General features: G+C 46.0%; 1 long non-coding RNA gene across 1 annotated transcript; it reads left to right on the top strand.

Annotated features, from left to right (window-relative positions):
• Positions 1 to 8,068: 8,068 nt before the first annotated feature.
• Positions 8,069 to 8,269, top strand: LOC140357759 (uncharacterized). The gene is made up of 2 exons (XR_011926671.1): positions 8,069 to 8,110; positions 8,146 to 8,269. It is a non-coding gene; the product is annotated as an uncharacterized lncRNA (long non-coding RNA).
• Positions 8,270 to 8,415: the final 146 nt, after the last annotated feature.

Genomic DNA, 8,415 nt, shown 5'->3' with positions numbered 1-8,415 from the left:
GTGTATGACAGTGTTGCACATGGGTATGACAGTGTTGCACATGGGTATGACAGTGTTGCACATGGGTATGACAGTATTGCACATGGGTATGACAGTATTGCACATGGGTATGACAGTGTTGCACATGGGTATGACAGTATTGCACATGGGTATGACAGTATTGCACATGAATATGACAGTATTGCACATGAGTATGACAGTATTGCACATGGGTATGACAGTGTTGCACATGGGTATGACAGTATTGCACATGAGTAAGACAGTATTGCACATGGGTATGACAGTATTGCACATGGGTATGTCAGTATTGCACATGGGTATGCCAGTATTGCACATGGGTATGACAGTTTTGCACATGAAAATGACAGTATTGCACATGGGTATGATGGTATTGCACATGGGTATAACAGTATTGCACATGGGTATGACAGTGTTGCACATGGGTATGACAGTGTTGCACATGGGTATGACAGTATTGCACATGGGTATGACAGTATTGCACATGGGTATGACAGTGTTGCACATGGGTATGACAGTATTGCACATGGGTATGACAGTATTGCACATGAATATGACAGTATTGCACATGAGTATGACAGTATTGCACATGGGTATGACAGTGTTGCACATGGGTATGACAGTATTGCACATGAGTAAGACAGTATTGCACATGGGTATGACAGTATTGCACATGGGTATGTCAGTATTGCACATGGGTATGCCAGTATTGCACATGGGTATGACAATATTGCACATGGGTATGACAGTATTGAACATGAATATGACAGTATTGCACATGAGTAAGACAGTATTACACATGGGTATGACAGTATTGCACATGGGTATTACAGTATTGCACATGGGTATGACAGTGTTGCACATGGGTATGAAAGTATTGCACATGGGTATGACAGTGTTGCACATGGGTATGACAATGTTGCACATGGGTATGACAGTGTTGCACATGGGTATGACAGTGTTGCACATGGGTATGACAGTATTGTAAATGGGTATGACAGTATTGCACATGGGTATGACAGTATTGCACATGAATATGACAGTATTGCACATGAGTATGTCAGTATTGCACATGGGTATGACAGTATTGCACATGGGTATGACAGTATTGCACATGGGTATTACAGTATTGCACATGGGTATGACAGTGTTGCACATGGGTATGACAGTATTGCACATGGGTATGACAGTGTTGCACATGGGTATGACAGTGTTGCACATGGGTATGACAGTATTGCACATGGGTATGACAGTGTTGCACATGGGTATGACAGTATTGCACATGGGTATGACAGTGTTGCACATGGGTATGACAGTGTTGCACATGGGTATGACAGTGTTGCACATGGGTATGACAGTGTTGCACATGGGTATGACAGTGTTGCACATGGGTATGACAGTGTTGCACATGGGTATGACAGTACTGCACATGGGTATGACAGTGTTGCACATGGGTATGACAGTGTTGCACATGGGTATGACAGTGTTGCACATGGGTAAGACAGTATTGCACATGGGTATGACAGTATTGCACATGGGTATGACAGTGTTGCACAAGGGTATGACAGTATTGCACATGGGTATGACAGTATTGCACATGAATATGACAGTATTGCACATGAGTATGACAGTATTGCACCTGGGTATGACAGTGTTGCACATGGGTATGACAGTATTGCACATGAGTAAGACAGTATTGCACATGGGTATGACAGTATTGCACATGGGTATGTCAGTATTGCACATGGGTATGCCAGTATTGCACATGGGTATGACAGTATTGCACATGAAAATGACAGTATTGCACATGGGTATGACAGTGTTGCACATGGGTATGACAGTGTTGCACATGGGTATGACAGTATTGCACATGGGTATGACAGTATTGCACATGAATATGACAGTATTGCACATGAGTATGACAGTATTGCACATGGGTATGACAGTGTTGCACATGGGTATGACAGTATTGCACATGAGTAAGACAGTATTGCACATGGGTATGACAGTATTGCACATGGGTATGTCAGTATTGCACATGGGTATGCCAGTATTGCACATGGGTATGACAGTTTTGCACATGAAAATGACAGTATTGCACATGGGTATGATGGTATTGCACATGGGTATAACAGTATTGCACATGGGTATGACAGTGTTGCACATGGGTATGACAGTGTTGCACATGGGTATGACAGTATTGCACATGGGTATGACAGTATTGCACATGGGTATGACAGTGTTGCACATGGGTATGACAGTATTGCACATGGGTATGACAGTATTGCACATGAATATGACAGTATTGCACATGAGTATGACAGTATTGCACATGGGTATGACAGTGTTGCACATGGGTATGACAGTATTGCACATGAGTAAGACAGTATTGCACATGGGTATGACAGTATTGCACATGGGTATGTCAGTATTGCACATGGGTATGCCAGTATTGCACATGGGTATGACAATATTGCACATGGGTATGACAGTATTGAACATGAATATGACAGTATTGCACATGAGTAAGACAGTATTACACATGGGTATGACAGTATTGCACATGGGTATTACAGTATTGCACATGGGTATGACAACGTTGCACATGGGTATGAAAGTATTGCACATGGGTATGACAGTGTTGCACATGTGTATGACAATGTTGCACATGGGTATGACAGTGTTGCACATGGGTATGACAGTGTTGCACATGGGTATGACAGTATTGTAAATGGGTATGACAGTATTGCACATGGGTATGACAGTATTGCACATGAATATGACAGTATTGCACATGAGTATGTCAGTATTGCACATGGGTATGACAGTATTGCACATGGGTATGACAGTATTGCACATGGGTATTACAGTATTGCACATGGGTATGACAGTGTTGCACATGGGTATGACAGTATTGCACATGGGTATGACAGTGTTGCACATGGGTATGACAGTGTTGCACATGGGTATGACAGTATTGCACATGGGTATGACAGTGTTGCACATGGGTATGACAGTATTGCACATGGGTATGACAGTGTTGCACATGGGTATGACAGTGTTGCACATGGGTATGACAGTGTTGCACATGGGTATGACAGTGTTGCACATGGGTATGACAGTGTTTGTTGTAGAGTCTGACAGGAGCAGAAGGACAGACTGTGAAACGTCTCCTTCACACAGCGAGGGTGGATCAGTCACTGAAGCTGCTCTCCAGAGAGGACAGAGTGTCCTGCAGGGGACAGAGTGTCCTGCAGGGGACAGAGTGTCCTGCAGGGGGCAACACTTATGGTCCAGCATAGATATGAGTTTAGCCAGGACCCTTCTGTCCCCCACCTCCTGCACCGAGTCCAGAGGACAGCCCAGGACGGAGCTTTGTCCAGCTTCTTCCTCTCCCTCTGTGATGACCACACCTACAGGAGCTGATGCACCACAGAGGAGGAGAAGGTCTTCAGGAGTGGCCCTGTCAGGAGTGGCCCTGTCAGGAGCGGCCCTGTCATTCCAAAAGACCTGAGTCTCCTCAGGAGGTGGAGCCGACTCTGGCTCTTCCTCTACAGTCTGTGTTATGAGTCCAGTTTGTGGTTCAGATGAAACACCAGGTCCTTGTATGAGACACTCTCTCAATGTCCCGTCCCTGGATGTTCACTGGTGAGGGGGGCGTGGCCTGTCCCGTCCCTGGATGTTCACTGGTGAGGGGGGCGTGGCCTGTCCCATCCCTGGATGTTCACTGGTGAGGGGGGCGTGGCCTGTCCCGTCCCTGGATGTTCACTGGTGAGGGGGGCGTGGCCTGTCCCGTCTCTGGATGTTCACTGGTGAGGGGGGCGTGGCCTGTCCCGTCCCTGGATGTTCACTGGTGAGGGGGGCGTGGCCTGTCCCGTCTCTGGATGTTCACTGGTGAGGGGGGCGTGGCCTCTGTGGAAGTCCACCACCATCTCCTTGGTCTTTCCCGCGTTGATGAGGAGGTGGTTCCACAAAGTCCTGCTCCAGTCCTCTGTCCTCCACATCATCGTCGTCCGTGATGAGTCCGATGATGGCAGAGTGGTCAGAGAACTTCTGCAGGACACAGCTGTCCATGTCATGTCTGAGGTCTGCAGTGTAGAGGGTGAAGAGAAAGGGCGCGAGGACGGTGCCCTGGCGCGCCCCCACACTGCAGGTCCCTCACACTGCGGGCCCCCCGCACTGCAGGTCCCCCACACTGCAGGACTAACTCTAACCAGACTAAGGGATCATCTCAAAATGGGTCGAAGCTGAAAAGACTTAATATTTTTCATCTTGGGGGGTTGAACCTACATTTTGTCTTTTTGTTGCTTTGAAGCTTCAATACATCGTTGTGGCAGTCATTGTTTTGAAATGCTAAAAAACTCTCACAGCAACGAACATTAGGCCAACATTAGGCGGCGAGTGCGTGCGCAGAGCACGGCGGGTGCGTGCGCGGAGTACGCGGGTGCGTACGGGGGAGCACGGTGCGCGCCCCGCTCCCAGCGCGCAAAGCTTTTTGCGGCAAGACGCGCAGCAAATGATCAAGAGATTTGGCTCTAGTCACGTGCTACGCACTGACCGGAAGAAGGAAACAAAATAAACCCGCATGAAGTTTCGGCCAATCACAGAAGACGTGAGATTCTCACTGAGACAAAAGGGCGTGTCCTGCTCCTGTCACTCTGACATGTCTGAGGTCTAAACACAGGCAAGTGTCAATTACAGGTTTCGACAAGAAACATGAGTTTCTCACTCTCTCATCCTCTTGAGACTGTCTCAATGTGGTCATCTCACAGTTTGGGTTGAATGGGATGTGCCGTAGGGCCCCAAGGGCCCGTGGACCATATGGATTGAGTAAACAAACATGCGCGACAGGTGACATTATTTGGAGAGTTCATAACTTCTAAATATAAACTTACCAAAGGATGTTCAGGGATTTTCACTAGAGGTGAGCAGGTCCATCAAGCTACTATCGTTTTATTAACGCGGAACATTTTATGTGAAGCCAGACAAAGTCTTTTGGGGGGGAGGGGGTCCAGAGAGAGACGAAAAAAAATAAGTATTTTCAGCTTCAACCCATTTTGAGATGATCCCTAACCCTAAACCAGACTAACCCTAACTCTCTGACAATGTTCAAATCTAAGATAAAAACAGTTTTGTTTGGCTGTTTGACTGAAAGGATTTTTCTTGGCACTTTTCTCATTTATGTCTTAATTGTTTTGTGATTTCATGAGTTTAGGGTTAAGGTTAGGGTTAGGGTTAGGGTTAGTGTGGGTTAAGGTTAGGGTTAGGGGTTAGGGTTAAGGTTAGGGTTAGGGTTAGGGTTCAGTTGGACTGATTTAAAAAGGATAGGGTTAGGGTTAGGGTTAGGGTTAAGGTTAGGGTTAGGGTTAGGGTTCAGTGGGTTAGGGTTAGGGGGTTAGGGTTAGGGTTAGGGGGTTAGGGGGTTAGGGTTAGGGGGTTAGGGTTCAGTGGGTTAGGGTTAGGGGGTTAGGGTTAGGGGGTTAGGGTTAGGGGGTTAGGGTTAGGGTTCAGTGGGTTAGGGTTAGGGTTAGGGGGTTAGGGTTAGGGTTCAGTGGGTTAGGGTTAGGGTTAGGGGGTTAGGGTTCAGTGGGTTAGGGTTAGGGGGTTAGGGTTCAGTGGGTTAGGGTTAGGGGGTTAGGGTTAGGGTTCAGTGGGTTAGGGTTAGGGTTAGGGTTAGGGGGTTAGGGTTCAGTGGGTTAGGGTTAGGGTTCAGTTGGACTGATTTAAAAAGGAGCTGGACTCTGAAAACACGTTACTCTTTATGTCCAGGTGTTTATTATTCTTTTTATTTAGTTAATTTTATTGTATTTCTGTTTCTCTCATTTCTTTGTGATTTCAGTGCATTTTCTTCTTGTGTGAAACACTTTGAACTGTGTGAAATGTGCCGCACAAATAAACGTATGGAAGTATTTACGCTAATATGAGAAACTAACATAGAATTCTGACTCAATTTTAAACTATTACGATCTTAGAATGTTGTGATGTCTAAATAAAACTTATTTCCTTCTTGAAATGACAGGAACAACTAATGGAGTGAAAAGATGAAGTTTGTGGGATAATATACAATATACTTATAACATGCAGATCACAAATATCCTGATATGTTCAGATACAGTATAATTAACCTTTATGTTTCGATGCTCCTGGATGCATTTTACATCTACAGTCAACTCAATATTGATTTTAAAACATAATTCAAACTAGTTTAAACATATTTATCCTGTTTGTTAAATAGTTTAATCGTTTCATTAAGAAATGATCAGAATAAGAAAAGGAACAGAATTCACAAACATAGGAACTTGTCCATGTTTCAGCTTTAACTTCATCTTTAAACCAGCTCAATACTTTGATATTTTTCCAGATTTGAGGTTTGTGTAAATGACACACTATGTTTCATCTCATGTAGAACACTTCATTCTGCTGTTAAAGGGGTCATCTGCATGTATGTGTGACCTAAGTACAAATGTATTTTAGGATTTGGATTTGGATTAGTTCAAACTGGAGCATCAGGCTGCGCTCTCTCTAACTGGGTCAAATTTGTGTTTTTATAGACAGTTGTCAAGACAAAAAAGCTTGAAATGGGGACAGTCGTGTTGAAACGGAAATGCAGCACTTTCATGAACAAGCGGAGCAAGCGTCGAGCAAACACCGGCCTCTTATCTAACCCTAACCCTAACCTTACACCGGCCTCTAATCTAACCCTAACCCTCTTATCAAACCCATACCCTTTTATCTGACCCGAACCCTCTTATCCAACCCTAACCCTCTTATCTAACCCTTACCCTCTTATCTAACCCTAACCCTAACCCTCTTATCTAACCCTAACCCTCTTATCCAACCCTAACCCTCTTATCCAACCCTAACCCTCTTATCCAACCCTAACCCTCTTATCTAACCCTAACCCTCTTATCCAACCCTAACCCTAACCCTCTTATCTAACCCTAACCCTCTTATCTAACCCTAACCCTCTTATCTAACCCTTACCCTCTTATCTAACCCTAACCCTCTTATCTAACCCTAACCCACGTCCACAAAGAAGAAACTTCTGACACGAAGCTTCACTGTTACTGACAGTTCACATGTGTCTCACCTTTTCTGAAGGATAAAGACCCCAGCGGACCAGGAAAAACTTACTCTGACTCCACTAAACAAGACCCAACCTAGACCCAACCCAGACCCAACCCAGGCCCAACCCAGACCCAACCCAGGCCCAACCCACGCCCAACCCAGACCCAACCCAGGCCCAACACACGTCCAACGCAGGCCCAACCCAGGCCCAACCCAGGCCCAACCCAGGCCCAACCCACGTCCAACCCACGTCCAACCCAGACCCAACCCAGACCCAACCCACGTCCAACCCAGGCCCAACCCACATTCAACCCACGTCCAACCCACGTCCAACCCAGGCACAACCCACGTCCAACCCGCATTCAACCCACGTCCAACCCAGGCCCAACCCAGGTCAAGTGCTCAGTTACATTTTCTTTCATAAAATTGTACTGTAGTTTTCAGACACCATTACTCCTATTTCAGTAATCTCTTGTACAGTATACACGAGTAAAAGTTCTTCCCTCTGTAAGTCAACCCATAAAAAACTAGCTTCAACTTATCTACATTAAAAGCCTTTGTGTTTCTTGCTCCAGTCCATCTGGAGCACTTTAATGAAACCTTTACCTTTAAGGATTATTTTATCTTATCTTATTCTTTTACAAGTCTGTTTGTAATGACTTTATTTGCACAGCAGATGGCGACAAACTCCACAAAGCGGCTTTCAATGAGGAACTGTCCTTTCAGCACCACCAAAACGGTGGTCCATTTGAATCCATTTAAATTTAGGTTTAAGCTTTGTATTTAAGATGTATGCAGCCGACACTACAATATATACGCAAAGAGACTTTTTGAGTTTTAAATGCGCTAGCCCATGATTACGTCAAATAATCTACAAATAACGGAGTAAAAGTACGTTTACTTTGATGCTGCTGCAACAATTGGATCCCGTGATATTAGCTCGGACATAATTGTCCCGCACAAAGGCTTTTGGCACGCGAGAGGAGCAGAACCGCGCGGAGAGGAGACAGCAGCAGCAGCGCGTGTGAGCGCGTGTGAGCGCGTGTGAGCGCGCGTGAGCGCGCGTGAGGGTGAGTCCACCCCCTTCTTCCGCCGCCCCTTCGCGCGCACACACACACAAACACACGGGACGCGCGCAGCAAACGGGAATTAAAACGAATATCTCTCCAAAGGGAGGAAAAAACAAGCAAACAACCCCGCGCGCCTCCATCGCGGCTGCGGCACGCGGCCTTTGGAGTGAAACAAGAGAAGAAGCGCGAGCTGCGGCTGCATCGCCATCGCCAGAGGACGCGCACATCGTGAGACTTGATTGTGTAATAGATTTTTTCC

The sequence above is a fragment of the Eucyclogobius newberryi genome, unplaced genomic scaffold, assembly GCF_026437365.1.
Source record: "Eucyclogobius newberryi isolate DKJ021-1_F unplaced genomic scaffold, fEucNew1.0.hap1 SCAF_13, whole genome shotgun sequence".
Lineage (NCBI taxonomy): Eukaryota > Metazoa > Chordata > Actinopteri > Gobiiformes > Gobiidae > Eucyclogobius > Eucyclogobius newberryi.
This window is presented reverse-complemented; position numbering and strand designations above follow the sequence as displayed.